Source organism: Sorex araneus, chromosome 3 (genome assembly GCF_027595985.1).
Source record: "Sorex araneus isolate mSorAra2 chromosome 3, mSorAra2.pri, whole genome shotgun sequence".
NCBI classification, from domain to species: Eukaryota; Metazoa; Chordata; class Mammalia; order Eulipotyphla; family Soricidae; genus Sorex; species Sorex araneus.
In genome coordinates, this window is record NC_073304.1 from 14,920,788 (window position 1) to 14,930,536 (window position 9,749).

Sequence of the window (9,749 nt, forward strand, 5' to 3'; positions counted from 1 at the left end):
ACCCAGTGCCATAACATGTTAAACGTGCTATTTGGTCTTTTGAGTTATTTCTCTGTCTACATAAACTGTTTGCAATCTAACTTTGTTAAAAGGATAGCAACTTTGGGTTTGTTACTGGCTTAACAGTCATAGGATGAGAATGTTGTGATTTTTTTGTTTGTTTGCTTTTGCTCTTTGGGTCATAATCTGAGATGCACGGTGTTACTTCTGGCTCTGCACTCAGGAATTACTACTGGCGGTGGCTGGCGGACCATGTGGGATGCTGGGCATCGGACCCAGATCAGCTGCATGCAAGGCAAATGCCCTACCCACTCTAATATTACTTCAGGAGAAGAATGTTTAAATAAATAATTTATCTCCCAGCCCTAAAATCTAAAGACATATCAGAAATCAGTAACTTCACTATTTGGAATGGATTCAATTGATAGAAATATGTTATATCTAACCTCATCTGACATTTCTCCTTTCCTGATGACCTTAATAGAAGCTCAACTTGATAATAAAATGTCTTCTTTGAATAAAACGATGGCCCTTTCAAAAGATAATTTATCATATTTCCCCAACCATTTAGACAAGACAGCGTGTGGATGTTTCAAGGACCATCTTTGGCAGAAAATCAGAGCTCCCGGTTACAGTAAGATGCAGGCAGGAGAAAGGGAATGATGTATTGAAGTGAGGACGGGGTATGATTGAGAATTCTCATAACACATGAGATTTCAGATTTCTAAGAAATTCTTGTGAGTTGATCTATCTCGGCAACAGTTTCGATCCAAACAGTGAATATGACTTGCTGAATAACCTGTGTACTTTCATCTCTCTCAAGCAATGTACCTGGTCTCTTATGCAGTCAATGTCTCTTTTTATTACGAATATTACTCCATCACATGCTATTTAAAATATCAGAACTCATTCACAGAATAAGTGGCCAAAAATAAATTTTAAGTATAAAATTATTCAATTTCTTCTTATATTTACATGCAGAATTAAATATGTGATAAATATTTGAGAAATAATAGCCCTAGGTAAAGTTAGGATCACTAGTTTCTGATACCAATTGTCCTTTGTATAACATCAGTTAATATACCACTCTCTGTATCACTGTCATCCCGTTGCTCATCGATTTACTTGAGCGGGCACCAGTGACATCTCCATTGTGAGACATGTTGTTACTGTTTTTGGCATATTGAATACATCACGGGGAGCTTGCCAGGCTCTGCCGTGAGGGCGAGATACTCTCAGTAGCTTGGCAGCCTCTCTGAGAGACAGATATAAGGCAAATGCCCTACCCACTGCGCTATCGCTCCAGCCCTCAGTTAATATATATTATATTATATTGTTATTATATTATATATTATATACAATTATGTATATTATGCATAACATATTATAATATATAATACATATTATACTATTATACTTAGGGCTGGAATGATAGCGCAGCGGATAGGCTGTTAGCCTTGCACGCGGCCAACCCGGGTTCAATTCCTCTGTCTGTCTCGAAGAACTCGACAAGCTACTGGGAGTATCTCGCCCGCATGGCAGAGCCTGACAAGCTACCCATGGCATATGTATATGCCCAAAACAGTAACAAGTCTCACAATGATGGAGATGTTACTGGTGCCCACTTGAGCAAATCAATCGATGACCAATGGGATGACAGTGATACAGTGATACTGTTTATATTTATGTTAGCATCATGCTTTATTCTCATAGGGAAAGCTAGTGACTGTTACTCTGATATTCAATGTGACCTGCTATTTAATCTCTCAACACTGCTTCTAGCAATTTCTTTTTTCACTCTTTGGGTCACACCTTACAATGCTCAGAGGGTACTCCTGGTTCTGCACTCAGGAATTACTCCTAGAGTACACAGGGAACCTAATGGGATGCGAAGGATCGAAGCTCGGTCAGCTGGACAAAAATCATCCTATCACTGTACTACCACTCCGGCTCAGCTTCCAGTAATTCTTATACCTGAATGAGGTAAAAAGAACATGGATCATATTTAAAACAAAACATTACCTCAGAGGAAGCTTATAAATTATTAATGGTATTCTAAAAAATAAAACAAACTTCAGTGTACACTTGATGTATCTGTAGTTTGGAGGTCTATATGTTAAAGAAAATTGATGATAATACTTCATGAGTAGGAAGGGAGCTTATAGGTGATCATTGCAGAAATAAACTGTTACTTTCCTTGAAAATGTGATTAGTTGGGAGCTTGCCACAAATGTGTGAGGTCAAAGGGCATTTACTATAGAGGAAGGACCAGTATAACAAAAATAGTTAGAAATGATCACTCTGGGCAATAACTGAGTTTTGAAAGTAGGTAAAAGGATATAACATGAAAAACTTTCAGTATCTGTATTGCAAACCACATTACCCAAAAATGAAAGAGAGAGAGAAAGAGAAAGAGAGAGAGACAGAGAGAGACAGAGAGACAGAGAGTTAGAGAGAGGGAGAAATGCCTGTCATAGGAGCAGGCGGAGGGGCTGGAGGTGGGGGAAAAACTGGGAATATTGGTGGTGGGAAATGTACACTGCTGAATGGATGGGTGTTGAAACATTGTATGACTAAGACCCAATTATGGACAACCTTATAACTGGCATTCAATAAATTAATATATAAATAAATAAAACTTTTGTTTGTTCCAGGTGCAATGCCACCTCTTACTGTCACAAGGATGTATTTCCTAGAATAGAAATCTAATTATGTCACGTCCTGTTCAAAATGCTTCATGAAATCTCCAGCCTCTCGGGAGGGATACAATTAGTGATATTCACAGCAACCTTCAAAGATTTGTCAACTTCCTGTTGTCTATTTCTGACTCCAACCAAAACTTCTTCCTCAATTATTCTCAATTAGTGCATTGTCAATCTTTCTTTTAAAAATCTTTTTTATAAATAGTAGTTTGTGCATTTTCAAAGTGATTTTTTTCTTATATGAAGAACCTTACTTTTCATAGGGTAGGACTAAAGTTCAATAGTTTTTGTACAATTCTGATTCCTCTCCTTCATCAGGGGTTTTATTATCCCTTATAAGACACACTTTTGCATATTTGCACCCCATTAAGTTATGAATGTGTTTTGTACATGATTCTGCTTCAGGTAATAGCAGAGCTGGGATTCAGCAAACTGAGTCGAATTAAAGTTTTCCTAAAAAGTCCAAATCTTAAATTCAATATATGTGTTTTCTGTAAAGGTGTACACGGGAAAGAGGTCTTGACGCTGTCTGCTAAAAACCTAGATTGTCAGATTAATTTATATCCCATCTCCTTTTTTTCTTCATTCCTAATGATGTCCTTTTCCTAAAAAATTTTTACTGAATAGAGCTCTGTTTGTAGAAACATGAAATCTATTTTTGATTATGTTACCATCTAGAACAGAACTTAAAATTCAATAACCACCCAATAATTCAACAAATCATTATCGAACAATATTCCAAGCATTAAAAAGTATGTTAATTATTGAGGGAAGACAACAAAAAAAAGTGAAGGTGATGATATGTACGATATTTTTCACAATTCTCTTGCAATTAGCTTTTATATTTCTGGCTTCCAACTACTAACATATTTTCTTCAAATATTCTTCATTCCTCATTCACCATTCTCACATAATCAGAACTGTAGCTGTCATGCCGGAAAAGTGACAAGGAATGAATGCATTAAAAATAAGGTGCTCAAGAAAAATAGTAGTCCTCATTGCAAATGAAATGTTATTAAGTATAAGTTATATTTAAGTGTTTGAAATGGGTAGACCTAATTTATTTTGTTCTCGTTCTTGATGATAAAATGTCTGCATTTCCAAAATCTCAACTTGGACTTATTCAGTCATTTTAAATTCTGAAACAAGATTTTCTTTGTGTATGTCTCTGTGTTGTTAAAATAGAATAAAATAGTGAATTTGCAACTCTCAGAGGGATAGTTACTTTATTTAAATACATGCATATTTAACATGCAAATATTATTCATATACAGAGAATATTTTTCTTTAAATATTCATAAATTATTTGATTAAATGAGCATTTTTATTTTAATTCCAATGCTATTATGAGTTTTTTTGTTCAGTGTACTGCATGTAATGGCAAATGTGTAGTTTTATCCTGGGTAAGTAAAAGACTGTAAACTCAGAAAATATAGAATTGTATACTGTTTTAAATATAAAAGTTTTTAAGGAAAGTAAAATGCATCTCAAATCTTAATCTCAAATGGAAGAATACCGAGAGAATCCATGTAATTTCATGGTATAATGTAAACTTTGTCTATATATTTTTCTTCCTTCTCTATTTCTAGTAGCAAACTTAAATTAGCATTCATTTAAATAAAGAGAATCAAAGAAACACGTAAGCTAAAATTTAGAAAACAACTATAACTTTCACTGTAGTCATATACCAATTTTCTTCCAAGAAAATTATATTATTATAAAGGAGGTAATAAAAGAATGTATATCATATAGCTTTTAATAAAGTTGACTTAACATATTAAGATTAATTTATGGTGATGATGCATAACAGAGTAATTCGTGGGGGATTTCTTTATTTGTAAATATATACACTAGATTTTTTCCACAAAAAAAATGTATGGTGGGTATGTATTTACTGAAATAATCATCACAAGGTTCAGTATTTTTTTTCCAAGGTCCTCGTGGGTTAAAGAGATCACCCAATAGGATAAAGTGCACGCTTTGCATGTAGAAATCCTGTGATCCTCGACACAAGATGGTCACCAGAGCATTGTTAAAAACACCAATTTGGGAGTATCCCCTGAGTACTTCCTGAGGTGCCTCAAAAAATAAGAATTTTAAGATAATTGCAACTTGTCTTTAACTAAATTTATAATTTAATGACAGAGTGTTCAAATTTTGTAGGGCTTTTATAAAGATACTTCTTTTTGCATATGAATTAATTATATATCAATTTTGTATGCAATATTATATACACGTGTAGATTAGTCACAACAATATTTTAATTCAAAAATTTGACTTTCTCGCTAGTTTACCACTATATTATCTTCTTTTAAATGACTCAAGGGGCTGGAGTGACTGCATAGCAGGTAGAGTGATTGCCTTGCACTCGGCAGACCTGGGTTCGATTCCTCCACCCCTCTCAGAGAGCCCTGGCAAGCTACTGAGAGTATCTAGCTCACACAGCAGAGCCTGGCAAGCTACCTGTGGCGTATTCGATATGCCAAAAACAGTAACAAGAAGTCTCACAATGGAGACGTTACTTGTGCCCGCTTGAACAAATCGATGAGCAACAGGATGACAGTGATAGTGAAATTACTCAACGGACACAACATGGAAAAATATTTCCTATGTTTTTAAACATTTACTGAAGACTACTCATATTACTAATAGGTCAATATTTGTCAACAAATGAGGAAGAATGACTTACACATAGATAATCATAACTTCAAATGTTAACAAAGCTCAAAAATTGGGTCATAAGATATTTTTCACATATATAGCATCTTTCACATATAGATTTCTATTTATTTTCTAACTAAATATATATTTTCCTACTCATCATATTATACCCAGATGTCAATTTTATTCAACAGTAAATGAAAATTATATAAAAATAACGAATAAGAAATTTCACAAGAAATTTTGAATGAGTTTTTTGGATTCTTACAAAAAATTCATTCAAAATTTCTCATGAAATTTCTTATTCGTTATTTTTATAATTTATAAGCAAAACTCCTGGAAGAGAGTGATGCAGAAACTCTCACCACAGAGCATGGCAAGCTACTCGTGGCATATTCGATATGCCAAAAACAGTAACAATAATGGGCCTCATTCCCCCGACCCTGAACTCAACAGGGACAAATGAGTCGTTACTGGTGACCACTTGAGCAAATCGATGAGAAATGGGACAACAATGATACAGTGATTTTTTTTGTAAAGTGTGACAAGCTTATAAAATATGACCAAAAATAAACACATAGGTAGATTAGTATTTAAAATTTAAACTTGTAAAAACACCTTTCTTAACATATTATCATTTTACACCTGTATTCATATTTTATTTTTATAATTTTTAAGTTGAATTGCATTTCATGATTATACTATAGTGTTTTTAAATAGGATTCATAAAACCCTAGATAATCAAGCTTGCATTCAGTTTTTGATTATGAGCAATATCATTCAAAAGCTTTCAGTTGAGTCTATACAAAGGAAAATTGATTATGACCAATTATGAAACTTCTCTTGCATTTATCATTTAATAAATAATTATACTGAGCTGTAGCAATTTTAGATATGTGTTTCTATATGGAAATATTTATTTAATACTTTGGTATATGACGGTGTGCTAGAAAATACAATTTTATTGCATACACTATACTTATTTACTTATTCATAAGATTCCTTGACTTGATAGACAAAAGGAAACAAGCATATAGGATATATCTTGTAGATTATTAATTAGACACAAATACTTTTTAAAAGTCACTGCCTAGTTTTGTACTACATTTTAACATTCAACAAAATTAATTTTGGTAAATTTGCTTTTCCTTAACTTCTTAAGCAAGAGACTTTTCTATGGACAACAAATTAAGTATATATTCAAACTAGAGAAAAGATATTCCCTATCTCGTCTACCTCAAAGTTGTTTTATAATATGTGAGCTTGCCTTTCATGCAGCCAAGCTGGTTTTGATTCCCAGGAACACGTATTATGCCTTATTAGTCCCGTCTGTAGTGACCCCTGCACATATATCCAGAAGTATGACATGGATACCGCCTTAAAAAAAATCAACAGGCCAAAACAACAAACAAAACATTAAATCATGAATTTAAAACTTTGAATGCTAGTGAAAGTCATTAGATGCCACATTATTGTTGGTTGTCTTCAGCATTCTGAGAGGTTGATGATACATTAAGACATATAAATACAGAAACCAAATATAGGTCTCAAGACATTTAGTGGAAAATAACATCATTGAGAATTCATGGCTCCTAATTTATCACACGTTCAGGTTTCAGAAATTTAATATAAATTAATCCTGAGTTAATTCTATATATTGTTGCATGACCAAAAATGGCAAGTGAAATACTTTGAAAATTTTACACATTAGATGGAAGTAAAAAAAATGGTCAATTTTAAAGTGTTTAATATTAAATTCATTATAGAGGAGTAATGTCTGCATAGTATAGTTATTCATCTCAAAGAGAAGTAACTATTTTATTTATATGTAATGTTAATTTTAAATGTCGAGTAGAAGTAATGATTACTAGAACATTCAGAGTTTTTGTTACTGTATCAGATGAGGGAAAGAAAATTATAATTTTGGTGAATATTCTGTTTATGTCACAGAGAAGTAAAACATAAAACAATAATCACTGTATTACTGTCATCCCTTTCATCATCGATTTGCTCGAGTGGCCACCAGTAACATCTACATTTGTCCTAGCCCTGAGATTTTAGCAGCCTCTCTTTACTCATCCTTCCCAGTGTTGCCTCATCGGAGGCTCTTGCAGGGTCAGGGGAATGAGACCCATCATTGTTACTGTACTTGGCATATCAAGTATGCCACAGAAAGCTTGCCAGGCTCTGCTGTGTGGGCAGAATACTCTCAGTAGCTTGCTGGGTTCTCCAAGAGGGAGAACCAGATTATAAGAGGCTGCAAGTTTGCGAATGCAGTTACGCACTTCAAAAAATATATATATATTATATTTATATATAAAATATATATATATATTTATAAGAAAAAACTCAAAATAATATTTAAAATTATACTAAACTTAAAATATGTAAGTTCTTGAGATATAGTTATAGCAGGATAGAGAGAAATGCATATTATCGCTCACTCATATTGCAAACAGGAAAAACACAAAATGCAGTAGTAATTGCTCTAAGTGCATATCAAACATTGAAATAGACCAGTGTAGTTTTTGTGTATCATAATAAAAATTCACATTAAATTTCAATTTGTTATCTGACATTTTTATATCATACTCTAACCAGACTTTTCAGATCACTTCATATATTAATAAGTAATAGTACATTTTTAGAAATAAAATCAGCTTATATTTAAGAATTATCCTCTGTTTGACATCTTGTCCACCTTGCCTCACAGTGGACAATCAATCTTCTCCCTTTCTCTCAACATATGACACAAGCCCTTTTGTGGGTGGATCACAAACTCTAATTATAGAAGAAAAACTTCACAAATCAACTATAAAATGTTGCTAATTTGGACTCAGAGAGATAGTACAGTGGGTCAGATGCTTTCCTTAAATGAGGTTTCTCAGGTTCAATTCCTGGCACTTCATAAAGAATTTCAGGCACTGCCCGGAGTGACCCTTAAGCTCAGGAGTAAGCCTGAGCACCTTTGATATGAGGACACCACAACATTTGATGATTTATACTGAGAAAAATAGGAATATATATCTATATATATATTCCTATTTTATATATATAAAATAGGAATATATATAATCATATATATAAATTCCTATTTTATATATATAGATATATATACACACACACATCACTGTATCACTGTCATCCTGTTGTTATCGATATGTTCAAGTGGGCACCAGTAATGTCTTCATTTGCCTCTGTAACGTGCTAGTGTATCCCAATGGTGTCTGCTTGCTCCAGGAACACGAAGAGCACATTGTTGTTACTGTTTTTGGCATATCAAATATGTCATAGGTAGTTTTCCAGGCTCTGCCATGATACATATACATGTATGTGTATATATATATATATTTCTATCTTTATAAATGACATATACATATATATATATATGCGATCACTTTTGAGGGTAAGAAGGGACAATGAGAGCAAAATTAACAATTATTTCCCATCCCATGTTGAATGTAACAATAATGATCCATTTACTAGAATGAACTTATTTACTAACTCACATAACTGAACTTGACTATAATTTGTTACTTGATTGTTTACTGATCTTTTGTCACAAAGGTGCTTATGCTTAATGAACAGAAAATTATCTTAGGATATTAAAGAAATAGGGTGTTTAGAGAGTATCTGACATTCTTACTCACTGAAGTACCACACACAACTTCTAGTTTACTAAAGTCACTCTAATATAAACAGCATCCAATTTCATGTTAGTTCACCTTTATCTTTCGTTGACCTATAGTGACCAGGGGGAAATGGGTTGAATAATGTAATTAGGAAATAAAAATGCAAATAGAGACAGTTTTCGAGAAGTTTAGGTGAAAATTAAATTTAGAATAAAGGTTAGCAGATAGATACATGTTTATGTCCAATAGAAATCTTTTCTTCTATGTTGTTAGAGACAATAAATAGCATTTGATATTTAGAAAATACTCAATAATCTCTGAATAAATTAGTGAAGATATTAAACAAAGTAGGGCTTTTTTTGACTGATCATAAATAATCATATTTGGCAAAAAAATGTAATACTTTCAGATTAGATTTAGATAACAAATTGAAAGGAGTAAATACAAATAATATCAAGTACTCTAGTATTTTAATTTTCTCTCTTGTGCTGTGAATTCTGAATTTCATTCAAGAAATATATAAATAATATGTAATAACAAAATATCTGCAGAGTCTATCTCTTTCAAGTAATTAAAATTCTGCCCTAAAACTGTGTGTAAAGATTAAATACTTCTCACATACAATAAAAATATGATGTTTATTTAAAAAGTAATAACAATGAAAATAGCTACTTCATTTTTACAGCATTTAAAATAGCCCTGAAATATTTTTCAGTTCAAGGTGAAATGTAAGACTTTATGTGAAACAATTAAT